This window comes from Cupressus sempervirens, chromosome 5 (assembly GCF_028749045.1).
Source record: "Cupressus sempervirens isolate cs-2001-9-10 chromosome 5, ASM2874904v1, whole genome shotgun sequence".
Lineage (NCBI taxonomy): Eukaryota > Viridiplantae > Streptophyta > Pinopsida > Cupressales > Cupressaceae > Cupressus > Cupressus sempervirens.
In genome coordinates this window covers 572209925-572230282 of record NC_143122.1, presented here as the reverse complement: position 1 = coordinate 572230282, position 20358 = coordinate 572209925, and positions in this window count along the sequence as shown.

Genomic DNA, 20358 nt, shown 5'->3' with positions numbered 1-20358 from the left:
CAACTTTATTTTTTAGGTATGCAGGATTTGTTGGATCTGCCACGTGTCGACATTGTAGCCTCCATTGACACATCAGCATGCTCGTCTCTTCGTTCAAAATTACACTTGCATCATGCTGCTGTCATCCACATTTAAGGTCAAATTGGATGGGGGGCCCTACCACATGAGTTTGGCTTTCCAAAAGCCATTGTCTTTAAGACAACTAATGATCTATGTGCCTTTCTATTTAAAAAACTTAAATTCTTCCCACACAAACAATGTGGGACAAACATTTTTCCTCTGCTCCCTTTGCAAGAAGGCTATAGCTGCACTACTTTTTAACACCACCTCCCTTGTTCCATTGTGTGGACTTCTTGTTGGCATGGGTGTGGATTTCTTTTTTACCTCCATGGCATCTCCATCCACATTGTGTGATCTTCTCTTTCACTTGGTTTCTGCCTGTGTGTTGCTAATTATGGCGTGGACTGTTTCGAGTTTCCTATTATTGAATTGCACAGACTCCTCTGTTTTGCTCATGCTAGCTTCTCTGCATTTGGGCAGCATTTCCTTTTACTAATTTTGTTGATTGCTATGCATGGAGGATTTCTTTGAATGCATTGATCCTTGTAGACGTGGGTAGAGCTCCTCATTACGACATCCTCCACTTCTTTTGCAGGTAGGTTTCATATTTTGTATGTTTGCTTTGTATGAAGCTGCGGATTCATTTTAATGTGTGAGGGTACCCTGCTCTTTAGCAACTCTGCTCCCTTTACTATAGCCGCATGTTTCTCTTTTTGTCAATGTGGATATCCTTTCCTTTACATTGCATGAGAGCTCCTTTTAGAGCCAAGATCCTTCCTCCTTTTTACTTCTTGATCATCACCTTGCCTAAGCATATCCACAATTTGATCCTTTTTCTCCATCTTTAGGAAGGAAAAAAGATGGGACATATCAGAGGAATTCTCCTTCAGTGCCTCACTGAAAAGCACCAATTGAAAATCAACAACAATTTGCTCCAAATGACATAATGATTTAGGTAAATCAATATGTTGGAATTCATCTACTATTAGTGCTTCCCACTCTAATTGTTTAAGATGCTCAAGGTCCGCAATTACAATATCATAGGTTGGGAGAACTATCTAAACTATCACACATCCACTTCATCATAGAACTCCTATTTTCAAATAACTTCTCTTGAGTTACAATTTCCTCTATAAACTACAAAATTTACAAATGAGTTGCACTGCAGAGATTCAACTTTCCAACTAGATATTGTGGTAGATGGTAGAACAACAAGAATAGGTTGTGCCACATCAAATTCTTTGATTAATAATAACAAGAATATTATTGTTGTCAAAATCCGTTCCTGATTGACTTCATCAATAATTATAGCATGTTTTGTGATTGTCCGACGAAAGCTAACTTGACGTTCAACAACTACAGCTTAAACTTTATATTCCCTTTTAATGCACTCCACATAAATGCCCAAATGGAGCTCTTCTATGCCAAAAATAATTGTCCCAAATCTTCCGTCTTCTAGCTTGAATGCTAGGGCAACCAGACTGTAGAAATTTTAAGATCCTAATGTCTTTATTAGTCTGATACTAGTCGGGCCCCAAAGCGGGTCCGGCTAATTTTTTTTTTCGTTTTCAAACAACTGATATGTCAAATTGATCTTCTGAACACCTGATACTAATTTGAAACAAATTTGACCATTGACAATCAAATTTAAAAACTCATTTTAACTCTCTTTTGCAAACTGTCAATTTGGTATCCAGAGGTCCTTTGACTGGATTTAAAAATTGATCCAAACACCTGACAGAGCTCTGAAAACTGGGGCATTGATTCTCTCTTCTGCACACTTTTACCCCACCAAATCTCGTCTCATGAAAAATTCAAAGTCAAAAGATATTTATTGTCAAAATTGACCTATCAGAACTTCCTGCAAGAAAACATGTCAAAAAATACTAAACTTGGTTCAAAATCGACTTCAAAAACTAGGTAAACTAACACATGGGAGGACGAAAACTAGGGCATTGGTTCTCTATCATGAGAACATTATGGATTTGCAAATTGGGCTCATGACGAATAACAGGATGCAAATGGCAAATGCTCAAAGTGGGCTACACGAAATTAGCAGAATGGAAACATTGGCATAAAATCATTTTTTGTGAATGGAATTGACTTGGAAAAGTGTGTAGACAGATTTGTCGTGACTTAAAAACTGACACACTTAAAGAATTTTCAGAGGAAAACATAGTGGTACAATCCATTTGATCTAGCCAATCATGGATTTTGAGTTATAACATCATGAACAGGGGTACTGACAAATCAACAAATGCTGACACCAGTGAAAAGATAGAAAATGCATTTGGAATCACATTAAAAAACATATCAAACGGATTCGTCAAGACTTAAAAATTGAAACATAGCAAGTCTCTAATGTCTAAAATGTAATGCAAAAGGAATTTCAGCATTTTGATCAACTGGTCAAAATTTATAGCTTGTCAAACAAGGCTTCCCAGAATTATGTGCAATATGCATCAGCATGAAAACATTAAATGACAAACTTTGAGGGATTCAAAACCTAGGAAAACAGACTCGAAACAACTCAAAATCTAAAACATAGGCTTTCAGGTATGGACACTAGACAATCTCAAAGTGGCAGGTCATGACACAATTTTGGGTTAAAGATATTCAAATGCAAACAGGGCTTCCTGTCCCTATTTGACACTTAGTTGAAAATGTAGAAATGACACCAGCTCAAAACAAGACTTCGCCAAATGACTCAGAATGTCAATTTAACATCATGGAATGCTTAGGTAGACTGAAATAAAGGTGTTAGAAACATTGAACACCTCTGGGGCTTTACAGGTACAGCCAGGTATACAAACATTTATGGGGCTTGATTTCTCAAAATTTTAAAATGTGACTAAAAATGAATCATGCAATTTTTAGTCCCAACAAGTTCGATAGAGGTAATGAATGAAGAGATTGAAAAAATTGAAAGGAACAATACTTGGACTCTTCTTCCTAGACCCAAGGGAAAAAATGCAATTGGTACAAAGTGGGTCTTTAGAAATAAATTGTATGGAAATGAGGAAGTTTCAAGAAATAAGGCAAGACTAGTGTGTAAAGGATATGCTCAAGAAGAAAGAAAAGGCTATAGAGAAATTTTTTCTCTTATTGCTAGACTTGAAGGAGTCATAACACTTCTTGTATATGTTATATTTAAATGATTCAAAGTGTATTAAATGGATGTAAAATCAGCTTTCTTGAATGGAATTCTAGAGGAAGAAGTTTATATTGATCAACCTGAAGGTTTCATTCATTCAAATAAAAGAGACATGATCTGCAAATTACACAAAGATTTGTATGGTCTAAAACAAGCTCCCAGAGCATGGTATGAGATAATACATGGATATTTGATAAAGATTAGTTTTTTGAGAATCAAAGACAATAGTAGTTTGTATATTAAAGAAGGACCCCAAAATAAGATATTGTTAGCAAAAATATTTGTGGATGATATATTATTCATAGGAGATGATGAGTTATGTAAATAATTTGCTGAAAAAATGAGGAAAGAATTTGAAATATCAATGTTTGGAGAAATAAAATTCTTTTTTGGTTTACAAGTTCATCAAATGAAGGATGTCATCTACCTTACTCAGTCAAAATATATCAAGGAGATATTGAAGACCTTTGGAATGGAAGATTCCAAACCACTTGGTACACCTACGTTTACTAGACATAAGCTATCCAAGAATGATGATTCAAAAGAGGTAAATTAGACTACCTAGAGATCTATGATTGGGAAACTTTAGTATGTTGTTCACACAATACCTGATATAGCATTAGTAATTGGTATAGTTGCAATATTTTTATCAAATCCTAAAGAAAATCATATGATGGAAGTCAAGAGAATTATGAGATATCTAAAAGGCATACAAGACTATGGTCTATGGTATGAGAAAGGAGGAAAATTTGAGTTGAAATCCTTTATTGATGCAGATTGGGCTAGAAGCATTGATGATAGGAAGAGCACTAGTGGAGGAGAATTCTTTCTTGGAAATAGGTTAGTATCATGGACAAGAAAAAAGTAGAATTGCATCTCCCAGTCTATAGTAGAGGTAGAATATGTTGTTGTAGTAGTTAATTATTCCAACATAGTCTAGATCAAGTAATTATTGTTAAGAATGAAGTAATCAAGGATCCAGTGGTCATCTAATGTGACACCATCAATGCAATCAATATATCCAATAATCCAGTGATGCACACAAAGACAAAATACATTGTAATTAAGTATATATTTTTGAGAGAATTAGTTCAAGATAAAGAAGTAAGATTAGAATATGTTAACACAAAGGAGCATGTTTCTGACATATTTACCAAGCCATTACCTAAAGATGCATTTTTGTATCTAAGAGGTTAGCTAGGGGTCATTCCTTTATCTGATGCTCACTATATTGCAGATTAGTGATGCATCAACCAAACTACATTGAAGATATATCAAGTTGATGCAAAGATTTTAGAGCTCATTGCATATGAATTAGTACATTAGGTACACTAAAGACTCATTGTATATTTTGAATTTGATGTCAAAGAGGGAGAGATTGAATATGTCATATCAAAATAATTGAGGGATAATTTGATTGATTTCATAAATTAGAGGAAGAAATTTTTATATCAGCAAGAGGGAGAACTTGATCAGATGGAGTCTAGATATAAGATATCAAATGGAAAATTTAGAAGGAGTTCTCATGGATGAAGAATCAAAATGAAACTAAGGATATTATAAATCATTCTATTTAGTTTAAGACTTCTTTTCTTATGAAATGTTGTGTTTCTATCAATGCTAAAGAGGGAGATTGTTGAAATCAATTATTCAATTTTATGATTGTCATTGATGTTACACAAATGTCACAATCTAAACGAGCTCAGAAGACTCTAGTATTAGTCGAGCATAAATGTAGCCAATTTTAGTGATCAAGCATAAATTTAGCTAGGTTGGTCATTGAGGATTCCTATGTAAACCAAGTCAGGTTGGTTACCAAAGGAGTTCAGTGTAAACCGAGTTAGGTCAATTACCAAGGAACTCAATGGTAACCAAGTGACTCAATTTTAGTGTTCGCTAACCTATAGTAGAATAATTTTTTTAATTTGGTCTATGTATGCTGACTTAATATATGTTAATTTTTTATTTGTAATGGTATTCAAGTTGAATTGACATTGTATTTCATATATATCAAAGGTCATGTTGTAGATTGATTTATGGAAGTTGTGAAAGAAGATAAGATGTAAATAAAGAAGACTACTTGATTAAGGGAATGACATCTAAGGAGTTGAAAAGAATATTCTGACTAGGAAGGATCTAGAGGAGAAACTAGAACAATGATCTAAATCTACAAATCGGTTGCTTCATCAATCAGGTTAATCATTGTTACTCTCTAACAATTGTAGTAGTGAAGAAATCTCTTAACATAGTTGACTTATCAATAATTTTGTAAATAATATAACATGCTAGAATTTATAAATTAAAGTGTCTCAAGAGCTCTAATAAGGCCACTCCTAATAAGGTGATTCAAATCCTTTAATAGGGTCACACCTAACAATTTGTTTTGTAACCTTTAACAAGGTTGGCATAATAGGGCTCACTTTAGAAGAGTTAAAATTTGTAACTAGTTACATTGGCAATTTTCCCAAATTGGGTTTCCATGTTAAATATTGGTGTCTTGTGTTCATATTATTTTCTTATTGCTTTATGTTTCTGCAACTAAGTTACTAAAGGTTAATACACATTAATATCTCAAGATTGCTTTGTTAACTGAGTTACAATGAATATTTAGTTCTAACCAAGTTGTCCAAGGATTTGATTTAATAAGAAGTTTGTATTGACATCTAAGGGATTAAGAATTGTTTTAGAGGTAAATGATCCACCCCTCTCCTCTTAGTTACTCCTCTTATATTTCCAACAGAAGGTTGTGTGCAAAGTTATTGTGCATAGTATTGTTGGGGTAGTGAAGAGCTGATGATGCTCAAGCAGGCTAAAGAAGGTGTTGGGGCACTACTGGTAGGGTTTAATGATGAAGATACAAGTACATTGTAATCACTGGTAATCTTGCAGAAGTCAAGCTATGAAAACTCAATCCTTGATATTCTTTAATGCTTACAATTAAGAAACTAACAAATACCAGGTTTTGAATCCCAACAATTTTGATAGAAGAAATAAACTGCAACTAAATTTAAAAAGTATACATGTGTTTTTTTATAAATTTCAAAAACATACCATCACAAGTAGATCTTTTTATACAACTCAGTTTGCTAATTTGTGTGGCCTTAGATTTTGACTTTTTTCTAGAGTAGGCAAATTTATAGTCAAAATTTGTCAAAATTTACATTTAGATGTATTGGTGAGGTTAGATCTTGCTTGAGATGCTCCCACAAGCCCATATTTGAATCAATCCCTCTAAAAAATGAACCAAGATATCTCCAAGTAGGATAATAAATGAAAACTCCTATGAATTTGAAACCATGTAAGAATTTTCCTATGATAACGAAAAAAATGCTAAGATTTGGAATTCCAAATAATAACAAAAGCAAGAGAGATAAAATGATATGATGAAGTAATTTTCTAGATTCAGTCATGATTAATGATAAATACTAAAATGATAATGTGGATAGGAAGTGCATGATAACTGGGAGATTAACAAGAGATTAAATATCAACCACACTAGATGGAATCACATGTCCACCAAAGGTGTATCATCCTCCATGGTACATTGAAGTATGTGCAAAAATGTGCAACAATAAGAGGATGATAATGTGATAAGTGCACTAAATGTGCATCTCACACCCACCTAAAGTGAAATTTCTCCTACACTACGTGCAATAATAAAATGAAAACTACTAGATGTCTAACATGCAAACTACTATGAAATATATTTTATTAAGTAAGCTTAAGTAGAGTTTAATGAAGATTATTTAATTACACCAGCACTCTCCTTAAGTGCAAATTAGAGGTATGTACTCATAATTTTATATAAAAATGCGAGATGGGTCATAGATACTAGGCCATGTTAGGTACCAATATACAAGATGTAGTTGCAACACAATCTCTCATAAAAAGAAAAGAAAAGGAGGAAACTTGTTAGGACAAAATTCACTTCCAAAAGAGAAATGAAAATAACCAAGATGCACATGAATGCAGTATTAAAAACCCCTCTAGGACTACATACATCATACACATATAATCACCCCCAATAGGAAGGAAACAAGGAGACATGATTTCACCCCAATGCCTCCCCCCAAAAAAATAAAATAAAAAGTTTGCTCAATGTCATGCAAGAATGATGTATGCTTGAAGGGGAAAAAAAAAAGATCAATGCCTACAAACAAAATTTCTCAACTTAGTAAGAATATAGAACAAGTATAAATGTAGGAATGGTTCACATTATAGATAGGAATTAAGGAGTAAAATCTAAATGAAGTATGAAGATGATTTCTCAAAAATATGTTCATGTATCTCCATGTTCTTGGATGTTAAAGATCATACAAACCAATCAAGAATATACCCGATAGAACATGAGAAAATGGGAATCAATGGTAACATGTTATTAATAATCTCCAAAGGCAATAGTGTCTCATTTGAATAGGAAGTGGGAAGAGAGAAAAAGTATCTCCCCCTTGATGTTGAAGGCACACCAATGATAGATGCTCCAAGCTCAATGCTTAAAACTATACCATGAAAATTGAACAATGTTCCTTTCCTTAGGAAAAAATAATACTATATGTACATGAATTAAAACTCCTCAACATGTAGGAAGAAACCTCAAGTTTTACGATATCTCTAAATCATTTAGTAAGAGTCTCCAACAAATACATGATCTGTAGGAGTTGATGAAATCCAACTCCATAGCTCACCAAGATCACGTGCATGCAAATAACCTATCAAAGGGAAACCAAGAAGGAAGAGGTGGAGCTTGGAAAAACCCTAAATGGACTTGAGAGAGAACATATTGCAAAAACAAGGAAAATGTATTTACAATGAAAATGCGATGAGAAAATACAATGAGAGAGCCCAAATATAAAGGCCTCATGGAAGCTTGTAGAACAAGCTAGAAAGTGGTAGAAGATAAGGTTGACAACTAAGCACACTTCCACAAAAAGTTGGAACATGCTAGAAGGGAACAAACTCCCATATTGTCAATAACTCATCACTACAACCATTAAATAATAAATATTAAATAAATGCATTAACCTAAGTAAGCTTAAGTAATAGAATAAATAATAAATAAATAATTAATTATTTACTCTAACACCCCCCTTAAGTGTAACTTAAGGGAATGCTTTAAGCTCACAAAACTAAGATGAAAATGTAGAATTGATCTCGACAATGAGGCCATGTTAGGTACCCGTGTAAAATGAAAGAAATGCAACCTTTGAAAATGGGGAAAGAGAGAAAACTAAGTGGGAAAAACCTTCACCCAAAAAAGAGGTAACCTAGTGAAGAACTAATGAATCCTCCAACTAGGGGAATGTCCCCATAAAACAAGAACGAAAAATGATCATGAAGAGTATCACTGAAGCATGAAGAAGCTACAAAATCTACCATTAGAAAGAAATTACTAACTTGAAGAACCTCCATGGAAGAAGAAGGCACAAACTAAGCAAGTCTATATGGTAGATGATCCATCTCCCTAAAATGCATAGGTAGCCAGCCACTGCAATCGCCTCGTATATAGGATCAACCACTAAATACATAGCTCACACTATTTAGCCATCGAACCAAGGATGTATTAGAACAACAACATAACCCCTCCCTTAATGTAAATGGGGTGAGATGATAGGCAACTAAGAAGGTGGGTCAAAATCCTCTATAGACAGAACCAAGAATGACGAGAGAGGAAGAGGTACAAACACCTATAAAGACACGATCACATCTACATTGAATGGGGCTAATGTAATGGAAAAGATACTCACTTGACAAAGGGAGAGGACCTAAAATAGCAAACAACTATCCCCCCATGGTGCTTTATAAAAAAAGTGCAAGTATAACTATCTCAAAACAACATTCATGAACTTGAAATGTAAAAGTGGTTCTTTGTCTTAGTGCATATACAAAAAAGTGCTTACAAATGATGTCTACAATGATTGAAAAAATAAAAAAGCTAACACCAAAGATAGGAAAACCCAAAGCAAAAGAAACCATGCCTTGAAAATGATCCTTGGACCTAAAACACCCAAGATATCCACCAAGGAGAAAAAACACCAAAAACATGATAGAAAGAGCATGGGCCAAAACCTAAGGAAAAAGACCACATTTTTAAAAAGGTGACAAAACTAGCTTTCCAAAAATATAAGGTTTTCAAAAAATGGATGTGGGACACAAAAGATATGCATGCTGGAGTCAAAAATAGAACTTTAGACTTTGACTATAAAAACAAGCAACAAAACTACACCAAAACTTAAAAATACCCAACCAATGTCTCCATCTTGGAACCAAATTTTTACTGCTTCTTTTGGATTGTAAAAATACCTTTGTATGCTCAAGATATGGCTGAAAAACCACAAGTAGGTCCAAAAATGACCCTGGAGAGGTGCAAGAGGTTAGTTGATGTAGTGCTGATGTCATGCTAACATTAGCAATCCGCTATGTTAAATTTGATAGCTTCAAAGCCATCCTAGAAAAAAAGGGTTCCACATGGCATACCACGTGGTAACCATGTGGAAAATTTGACGTGACAGGGTATGACATGGTAGGTCCACATGGAAAAGTGCCACATGGCATTGTGCCACATATTGCACCCTAGTTGCTGCAAGTGTTTGATGGGGTTGCAAAATCCATGTGTCACTATACAACTGATTTTTGACTATGTAGAAGGAAATTCCATGCATTGGTAAAAGCAATGTCCACGTGGTGCTGAGAAGGTGCTAAAAAAGTAAGTGGTGGACAAGCGGTGAATAGGGCAGAGAACCATGGGCTAAGCAAAGAACTCAGTAAGTGACGCCAACTACAAAGGTGAGTTGGTAGTGGCAGGGTGGCCTGTTGATGGTAGCCGGGTTGGGGCTACTTTATTGTGGCTCAATCAGCTATGGTAGCTGGTGAGCTAAGTGCGGGTGGCCGCCCAACAGTGTGCTGGTGGCACTCTGAATTTTTATTTTTATTTTTTATTTTTTCACCACAAAATCATCCATATGACCATATGGAAGGGCCTGCACCTAAAATGTTTTTTCTTCTTGGAGCCTTGTCTCCAAAATTGACAAATTTTATATGAATCCTAGCTAAAAAATGCCTTCTAAATCCAATGGCAGTATCCATTTGAGCCCAATGTGCTCCAAAAAAATGCTCTTCCCTCAGATTGAAGAAAAAAGCATAAATAAACTAGGGTTTGTGTCTCTAAATCATGACTTCAAAAATCCTTCAAACAAGAAGTAGCAGTAGGGAGGCTCCGATACCATGTAGGAGTTGATGAAATCCAACTCCACAGCTCACCAAGATCACCTACTTTCAAATAACCTGTCGAAGGGAAACCAAGAAGGAAGAGGTGAAGCTTGTAAAAACCCTAAACGGACTTGAGAGAGAACATATTGCAAAAAAAAAAAAATGTATTTACAATGAAAATGCAATGAGAAAATACAATGAGAGAGCCCAAATATAAAGGCTTCATGGAAGCTTGTAGAACAAGCTAGAAAGTGGTAGAAGATAAGGTTGACAACTAAGCGCACTTTCACAAAAAGGTGGAACATGCTAGAAGGGAACAAACATCTGTGTTGTCAACAACTCATCACTACAACCATTAAATACTAAATATTAAATAAATGCATTAACCTAAGTAAGTTTAAGTAAAAGAATAAATAATTAATAATTAATTAATTATTTACTCTAACATGATCAACTTGAACCAAGTAATGTGACATATCAAGTGAATGAAGAGATTCATGATTAATCTCCAAAGACTCAAATGTCCTCTCTAAAGATAAAGAGACCTCCAAATACTATATCATGGTCATATCAAACTCAAAAGAGGGATTAAGTGGATAATGAAGAAGATTTCCATAATGTTCCCTTATGGCAACTAAAGAGTGAACATCTTCATTAGGGAGAATTTAAATTTTATTACCAGTGTCTACCAAATTTGCAATGTAGGATTGCATAAATAAACCTATAATGTTTTTCCATAAGACATCCCATTAAACCTTGTACAAAAGATAAGGAAAATCCTATTTCATTGGATCACAAGAATCCAAGACTATAGGAATGCAATCATCATCAAGAGAAATAGTAGAGGTGAACTAAACTAGAGAAGTAGGAGTTGTAGGTGAAGCTAGTAGGTCATCATAACTCTCAAGTACTTCCAATTTCATAATCCACTTCAAGATATGATTTTCAAATAAAATAGTGCCTTCATAATCAAGTGGGATGAGATAATTTTCAACTGAATCATCTAGGAATGGAGGAACACAAGGATTTACAAGATGCTCCCATATAATGGTCTAATACGTGTGTTTGCATCTAGTCTCTTCAAGCTTGGATTTGATGTCATGGTTGAGACATGAATTGGTGCTATGAAAATTTAATCCTAGGATCTCATCTTTATTTCATGCCAAACAAACTTTTCCACCTGGGACTTTGGTTAAGGAATTATTCCATAAAGATGATGCAAAAATTAAGTCATTAATAATGAGTAAGGATGCCTTTTGCTAATGATTGATAACTACTAGCACTAAAAGTTATTGCTATATAATGTGTATCATATCACATGGTTACATCAATGATATATTTTCCACAACACAAAATAAGACCAAGAAATCATGACAATGCACAACCTAATTTTTTTTAAAAATAAAGTAAAATGTAATAAATAAAAAAACTTCTCTCCTAAAATAATGAATTTATCACACACACACACACACACACACACACACATATATATATATATATATTGCATGTATACTTTCTAGTCTACCTCACAATAGGTGTATCATAGTCATGCTCTGGGCCATGCTTAGGAATAATATATTCAAACTAAGGACTATTTTTCCTACTATGAGGTGCATTTAATCTTGTCAACCCAGGGACGTATACTTGAAATGGTCAGCACAGTATGTGCACTAGGTCTCTTAATGAGTCACTAAGCTTCTTCTGCAAGAAAGTAAAATGCAAGAAAAACAAATTACACTATTGCTGCATGAAATTAACACAGCTAACTCTATGAATATTGGAAATACAATGAAAGGCTAACAAATATTCCAACTAAGTTCATCCACTATAACTGTTCTCACATATGCTGCAGGAACATTCATGAAGTGCGATGCTATAGGAAGGAACTTACAACTTCTACTTACAATACTAAGAATGCTTGGAAATAAATCTATACTAACCTAATCTAATCCACCTTCCAAGTGGGCCTAAGTTGGCTTCAACTAAACTACTAACATATGATAGAAGCCAAAAACTATTTCATTACATTTCAAAAATTCATTACATAACACATAGAACTTTAAAAACACAAAAAGTTAACAGTTTGTTCTCATAAAATATTTCTTCTAACTGGTTAAACTAACACACTTGGGCTGATTCCTATATATGGGAGATCAACACATATTCCATAATAGAAAAGTAAATAACCTAGCTATAAATCTCTAGGAGAGAAAGAATGAAAATAATAACTCAAGGTGGGAAGAAGAGATAACAACTTATGGCAGGAATAATAAAGTCTAAACATCTTCTCACCATAGGAATAAATGCAGAGAATGTAGTAAGTCTTGATAGCTCCTTCCTTACTTCCAGATTCTTCTTTCCATAAGTTAATGTGAACCAATCCTTGAGAACTTCATCTAGCTTGCTACTCTTGGCTCTTAAAGGCAAGAGTTCTGTCCTTTCCTCATCCCTATAATTATTTAGTTGCCCATCATAGTTTGCTTCATTAGAAATCTAGGACATGAGGGCTCTTAAATGTATATCCCCTATATAGAGCAAGGGATTCCATTGAGTCTCTGAAGGGATAACAAAATTATGAACATATAATTAATTCTACTGCTAGGATGGTATAGTCTAATATAATCCATACAATTCTTGTGCTGATTTGAACATTGCATTAATATCCTTAAGAGTTAACATTAGTTGAAACAAAAGAAATTGTTCTTTTAAACAAAGAGCATAAAATCTTGGCAGTGGTCTACAAGCAAGTGCCTAATCAACCAACTTGAGGGCATGATCCATCCGTTGCTTTTGACTTGCTAATTGTTCCTTTAAATCTACGATTTCTTCATCTCGAGATGCTATGACTTTATTCACCTTTTTGCTCTCTTCTTCCCATAAGACCTCAACAAACATATGCTACGCAAACAACTAAAAAAGGAGTTTATGTAGTGTAATAGAACCACTATCATCCTCATGGTTTCTTTTCCTCTTTCTTTGTTCTCTCCATAATTTTTCTACAACATCAATAAACCATGTCAATTTATAGGCAACTAGGGTAGTGTTTAGATCAACTTTATCAGGAACTATTTCATCCCTATAGCTTGAAGTACCTGGTTGGTCTACTGGGGTATCATTTGAATTTTCTTTGATTTCATCCCTACATTCCTCATTAGGATTTTTGGGAATTCTTGTAATTTTAGGATGGGGAAGAGAGTGATCAAAGGTAATTTTCATAGGGGATTCCTTAGTAGATGTTTTTAACAAAGTAGAATCTTTAGAAACTTTCCCTCTCATCCGAGGGCTTCTCCTTATGGGGGTTTCTTCTTTTATCATAGCCTTTTTTCTACCTTTCCCTTTGGGTGTCTCTACTATAGGAGTAGTTGATGCAAGAATTTTCCTAGTTCTCTTTTGTCCCACAACTATAGGGTTTGGCTCTTCCTTTTCCTAAATAGAGATTTCTTCTTGTAGTTTTCATTTCCTCTTTGCTTTGCTAGAAGTAGGTTTCTAGGTTTCTTGAATAGGTAAAGATATAGTCTTTTGGATAGGGATAGTTTCTTGTAAATTTTCTTGGATATTTTTGGCTTTAGCCTCTTGGGTATTTTGTTCAGTAGGCTCATTGGTGGGGACTACATTTTCCTCACTAGGTTGTTCACTAGGGGTATCTTGGGGTTGTAGAGTTTTGGCTTGTAAAAATTCATCCCATGTCATAGGAGATACATCCCTAAGCAACTTTTCTATCAATAATTTAATCAGGGCATGATGGGTAATGAAACTATCTTTTCCTTTTTGAGTTTCTTCTGTACTAATACAAAGCATATTCTATAAGAAATTTGGAATGTTCACTAAAAGATTATGCCTTATACAACTAAGTAATTTGAAATGATGTGCATGTAAGTATGAGAATCACCCTTCGCATGTAAGGTACCTGATAATATGCATGGCTAATTCATTGTATGGTGGCAACAATGACATTCTCTTACAACCTTGCTTTGTAATGTCCATTTGAGGATTAGTCGATCTAGTAAATTGAGCTCTTGCTAACCTCACATCATGTGTGCTGGGATAATGTTCTCCAATTCTAGGAAACCTAGTCACTTCAGTAATGCGTTCCTCTATTGCAATCACTATTAAACCCCAAACAAAAGCTTCACCTTCATCAAATGTCCTTGTGAATTATATAGTTGCCTCTTCATCATATGCAGTCAAACTCCAGAAATACCCTAATCATCCACATGCATTAAACCTTCATATGGCCTCTACATTTGAGAGCGACACAGTATGTTCCACTGGTTCTCTCCTCTGCAACTGTCCACCCATTTTTTTAACACTTTCTTTATCTGCTCTATTTTTCCCCTTTTGAATTTAAGCTTCTTTGTTGTTTTATAGGCTCAACTCACATTTCTTTCTTTTAACAGGTAATTAATGTCACAATGAATTGTTATGCATAATAATATGGCTTTAATGAAGTTAAGTCATGAATATGTGTGAGAATCATCCAAAAATGGGGTTCAAATCACATAAAATTTAAACACAAGTCACATCATAGCTTGGTAATAAAATCATTAAAAAATAAGGGTTACGTCACCTCACTTGTGTACTTATGGCAATTAAATTCCATCAATGAAGGAAATACGAAGATTTGGAAAAGTCTTTATGAATAAATAGAAATGCCATTGGATATTAGTGACCTTCACTGCCCCCTGCTAAATATGGACAAGTGTCCACACTTGTTAGACCTAGTATAGGTAAGGGACTAGCATAATGTCACCATCATATAAAGAATGCAGTATTAAATATAATTAACAAAATCTATGGACTATAAATGAATTATAATTTGAGAACCTTATACCTGTTAAGTGATTGTTGCACATACCAAAAAGGTGGCAGAAGTGATATTAGCATTGGTAGCATCTATCAACATCTCACGAGGTTTATTGAAAATATGAGAAATTGATGACATGGAAAGTGGGTGGATGGAAGATAAAGAAATGAGATGAGGTGGATGGGTGGAAGGTAAAGAGATGAGATGGAATGAGAAAGTGAACTTTATGTGGACATAAAGTCTTTATTATGAGAATACACAAAGAAATTAATGTTGAAGAGTGATAGGTAGAAGGTTGACACCTTTAGCTACAAGAAGAGTTACCTGATGTGTATTTGAATTGGGCCGTTGGAACTGCTGTAGGAAGTCTTCTTTTGTTTGGGGCCATTTATATAATTTGACTCTGTGACCATTGACTAATAATTTGAAAGGTACTAGATCAATGGTAGTTAATTGAACAACTCCATTATCAAAGACATGACTAATTTCATTTGGTCCCAGCCATCTTGTCCATAGCTTGCCTGACATGTCTTTAAATCTGGAATCATATAGTAGTGCCCAGTCACCAACTTGAAATTGTTTACTGATAATATGGGAGTCATGCCATTGTTTCTTTTGTTTTTGTATAAGTTCAATGTGTTCCAAAGTAGCTTTGCACATTTCATCTAGAGAGTTAAGATGTGGAAGATGTTCTCTTTATGCTACAAGAAGTTCAATTTCTAGCTCCATTGTAGTTCTTATAGTTTTATGTTCAAATTCAATGGGGGGAATTGCTACCTTTCCATACAGGAGCTCAAATGGTATGAATCCTGTAGTAGTCTTCCATGTTGTTTTGTAAGCCCAAAAAACTTCTTATAATCTACTGGTCCAATCCCTATGATGTAGATGAACCATTTTTGTTAGGATGTTCTCTAGTTCACGGTTTGTGACCTCTACTTGTCCATTAGCTTGAGGGTGATAAGGACTGGATTTTTGATGCCTAATGTTATATTGTTTCATCAACTCTGAGATCAGACTAGAGGTAAATTATGCACCTTGGTTAGTGACTAGCTCTTTGGGTACACCATAGCGAGTAAAAATTTCTTCATTCAAAAATTTAGCAACTTTTTCATCATGAGCATGCTTCATGGCCTTGACTTCAACCCATTTTGTTAGGTAATCAATGCACATAAGAATATAGTATTTTCCATTAGATGGAGGATCAATTGGACCAATGAAGTCCATGCCCCATTTGTTAAATGGTGTTAATGCCATCTGAGGGTTAAGAGGCATTTCATCTATTCTTATTGGTTAGCCCATCCTTTGACACTTGCCACACTTCCATGTATAGTTGGCTACATCTTTGTGAAGTGTAGGCCAATAATAACTAGTCGTCAAGATTTTCAAGGCTCTTCTTTTTGTGGCAAAGTATCCTCCACATGGTTCATTATGACATGCATGTAGAATATCGTATGTCTCATCCTCTCTCACAAATCTTCTCATAACTTGATCAGGTCTAGTGTAAAATAAGAGATTATGTATCTAGGAGAAACATAAAATTTTCTCTACAAGTTGCTTCTTTTCCTTGTAAGAAAAATGTTTTGGTATTTTATTAACTGCAATGTAATTAACAATGTCTGCATACCATGTAGTTTGAACAACAATATGAAATAAATGCTCATCTAGAAATGCATCATCTACCAAAGTAGTGTTAGTATTATCATGATGGATTCTTGATAAATAATAAGCTACAACATTGGCTATTCTAAGCTTATCAACAACAGTTATACCAAATTCTTGCAACAACAGTAACCATCTTGCTAATCTACTATTTATAGCAAGTTTATTCATGAGATATTTAATTGCTACATGATTAGTATGAACAAATATGGAATAGCCAGTTATGTATTGCCGAAATTTGTTGAGGGCATAAACTACTACTAGCAATTCTTTTTCTATCATTGTGTAGTTTAATTCTAGTCCACAAAGGCTCTTGCTAATATAATAGATTACATTTTCAAGATTTTGAGATTGCTATGCTAGGAATACACCTATGGCATAATCAGAGGCATCTGTATATATGTGAAAAGGTAAATTCCAATTAGGGCCTTGTAAAACTGGGGTTGTAGTTAGAAATTTCTTAAGCTGTAGGAAGGCTTCATCACATTCAGATGTCCAACTAAATTAAGCTTCTTTTGTGAGTAACTTATATAAGGGACTAGCTATTTTGCTGAAATCTCTTATAAAATGTTTGTAATATCCAGCATGACCTAGAAAAGATCTTACATCTTTTGATTTTGTAGGTATGGGCAATGTTTGAATTACCTCTATCTTAGCTGGATCCACTTGTATTCTTGCAGCTAATATGAAATGACCAAGTACCATGCCTTCCTACATGAGCATAAAACACTTTTCACTATTAAGTGCCAAATTATGTTCTCGAAACCTTACCAAAACCTTTTCAAGATTCACAATTGCTTCCTTAAAAGTGACTCCAAATGTTGTGAAATCATCCATATATATTTCCATACAATTATGTGATATATTAGCAAAGATGCTAATAATTGCTCATTGGAACGTTGCAAGAGCATTACATAGACCAAATGGTAAAAAATGTGTATGCAAAAGTACCCCATGGGCATGTAAATGTGGGTTTTTCTTGATCTTTAGGAGCAATACTAATTTGGTTATAACCACTATACCCATCTAGAAAAGAGAAATACTTCTTTCCAGCTAGAGTGTCTAGAACTTGGTCTATAAATGGTAAAGGAAAGTGATCCTTTTTGGTGGTCTTGTTCAATTCTCTATAATCTACAAAAATTCTCCATTTCCCCCCCTTTTTAGGCACTATTAATAGGGGTGACACCCATCTATCGTCAGGTATAGGATAAATAAAACCAACATCAAGCAATTTTTGCAATTCAGTTTTAACTATCTCTCCAAGGCTTCGATTTATTCTTCTCTAGGGTTGATGGAGTGGTAGAAAACCTTCATTGATGTATATCCTATGAGTGCATAGTGTAGGACTGAACCCTTTCATATCACTGTAGTCCCATGCAAAGGAATTTTCATGCTTTCGAAGTAATTCTTTTAACTATTCCATTTGTATGGGTGTTAATTTGGGATTAACATGGAGATTATGACCTTTAGTCAGTTCAATAGTAGTGGTGGACTCTATCATAGTACCTTCAGAGATTGGATTTTCTTCTAATTCACATGGTGAGAGTGGATGAAGAATGTTAGGTTCTTTGAGCAAAGCACAATTCTTATCACATTCTTCATATGTGATTAATTCCAACACAAAACTTTCAGATACATCTTTTTCTACCACACAACTATTAGTGAGGATACTCTAAAGTACTAAATCTTCCTCTTGCAGTTTTAGAAAAGATTGTCTATGCAACATCATGAGCTATACTATAGAATCTAACTCTTCTTCTTCATCCCCTAAATCTAGCCAAATAGATGTGTCTCAAATTTGGTAATGGTTGGGTTGGAGGATATAAATCAAATTTCCTTGTTGCTTGGCCATTTGATATCATCATATTCCCTAATCTACAACTTATATTTGCATCAACTATGGCTAACCATGGTTGACCTAAGATGACAAGGTAACCAAATATATTAACTTTGGGGGATAAAATCATGAAGTCTATAGGATATTCTAGAGAATCTAAGCTTGCAACTATGTTTTCTATCATCCCATCAGGGGTGATAGTAGAACTATCTAAAAGTTGCAGAATTGTTGGTGTAGCCCTTAGTCCTTCTATTTTAAACTTCTTCATAGTATCCTTGGTCATGAAATTTATAGTAGTGCCAAGATCTATTAAAGCATTTTTAACAAACTGACCATTTATACTGACATTCACCACTAGATTTCCTAGATCATAATATTTTGGTGTGATCAATTTCCCTAACATGATATCAGCCAATTGTCCCACAAAATGGACTATGGTGGAGTCCTTTTTCTTCCTTCCATGCTTCTTCACGAAAACATTTTTAATGGATTTTCCATAAATTGGAACATCCTTAATGGCTTGAAATAGGGGTATTTGGACATGTATGTTTTTCAGCCGATCAACAATATCAAAAGGCTGTTCCTTTGCTTGTATAGGTTTTCTTTGTATAAATTTTTTTGGAAAAGGAGGTTCCATTGCTGGTTGAGCTTAGTTTGACATGGTAACATTGGTTGGGTCAACTGTTTCAGTAACTAAGGGTTTTGATGCTACAAGAGGGTCTAGTATTTCAGTTATAAGAGGTAGTTTAGGCATTGGTAAAGTTGTACTAGATCTTAGATGTATATCTACAACACCCAAAGTGTAAGTAGGATATTTCTAAGCATCAACACTATACATGGGTTTCTATGGCTGTTGGCTATTTGGGTTTGGTTGAGGTTGTGTAGCTAACTATGTCTGCTTTTGAGGTCTAGGATTTGTATGTGGTGGCATTAGAGTAGGTTGTTGAACTGGAGGTAGTAATTATTTAGTACCAGTATTTTGGTTAGGCCATTGTTGAGATCCCCTTCCCTTGGTTTGTAGACTACTAATTCCCTTGCAGTGGTTGCAATTGGTTCTACTAGTTCTACTAGTAGTTCTATTGGTTATACTAGGGTTGTTGGAATTTTGAGGCCATTGGGATTATGGTGGGTTGTTTTGCCCAACATTATTCCAATTAGGTTGATATTGTGGAGGACCTTAGGGATTATGACTTTGCCATTGATTACCATATAAATTTGAAATTTGGAAAGGGTCTTGAGGCATACCTTGACATTGGTCCCATGGTTAGCATTGAGCAACAAAGAATACTTGCTCATCATCTCCATCTATCTTGATGTACTCAGTTGGAAGATGTTGGTTCTCCATTCTTGCAACCAATTTACATTGGCAATCATTCTTTTGCTTCTAGCAATGAGGGCAGTATTTAGCTAGTTGTAGCTCAACTTCTACATACTTTTTCTTTGCAATCATTGTGTCAAGATTTTTAGTGACATCGTCGATGATGTCTTGTTTGAAATCCAACAATAGGTTTGATATCTCAAGCTTTGAAATGCCTTGATTGATTCATTTAGTGATTGTGGAATGAGGTCCTTGGTCTTTCTTCATGGTTGACCTTGAATAGTTCTGATAGATCTTCTTGAGGTCTTCGTAGGAATCTT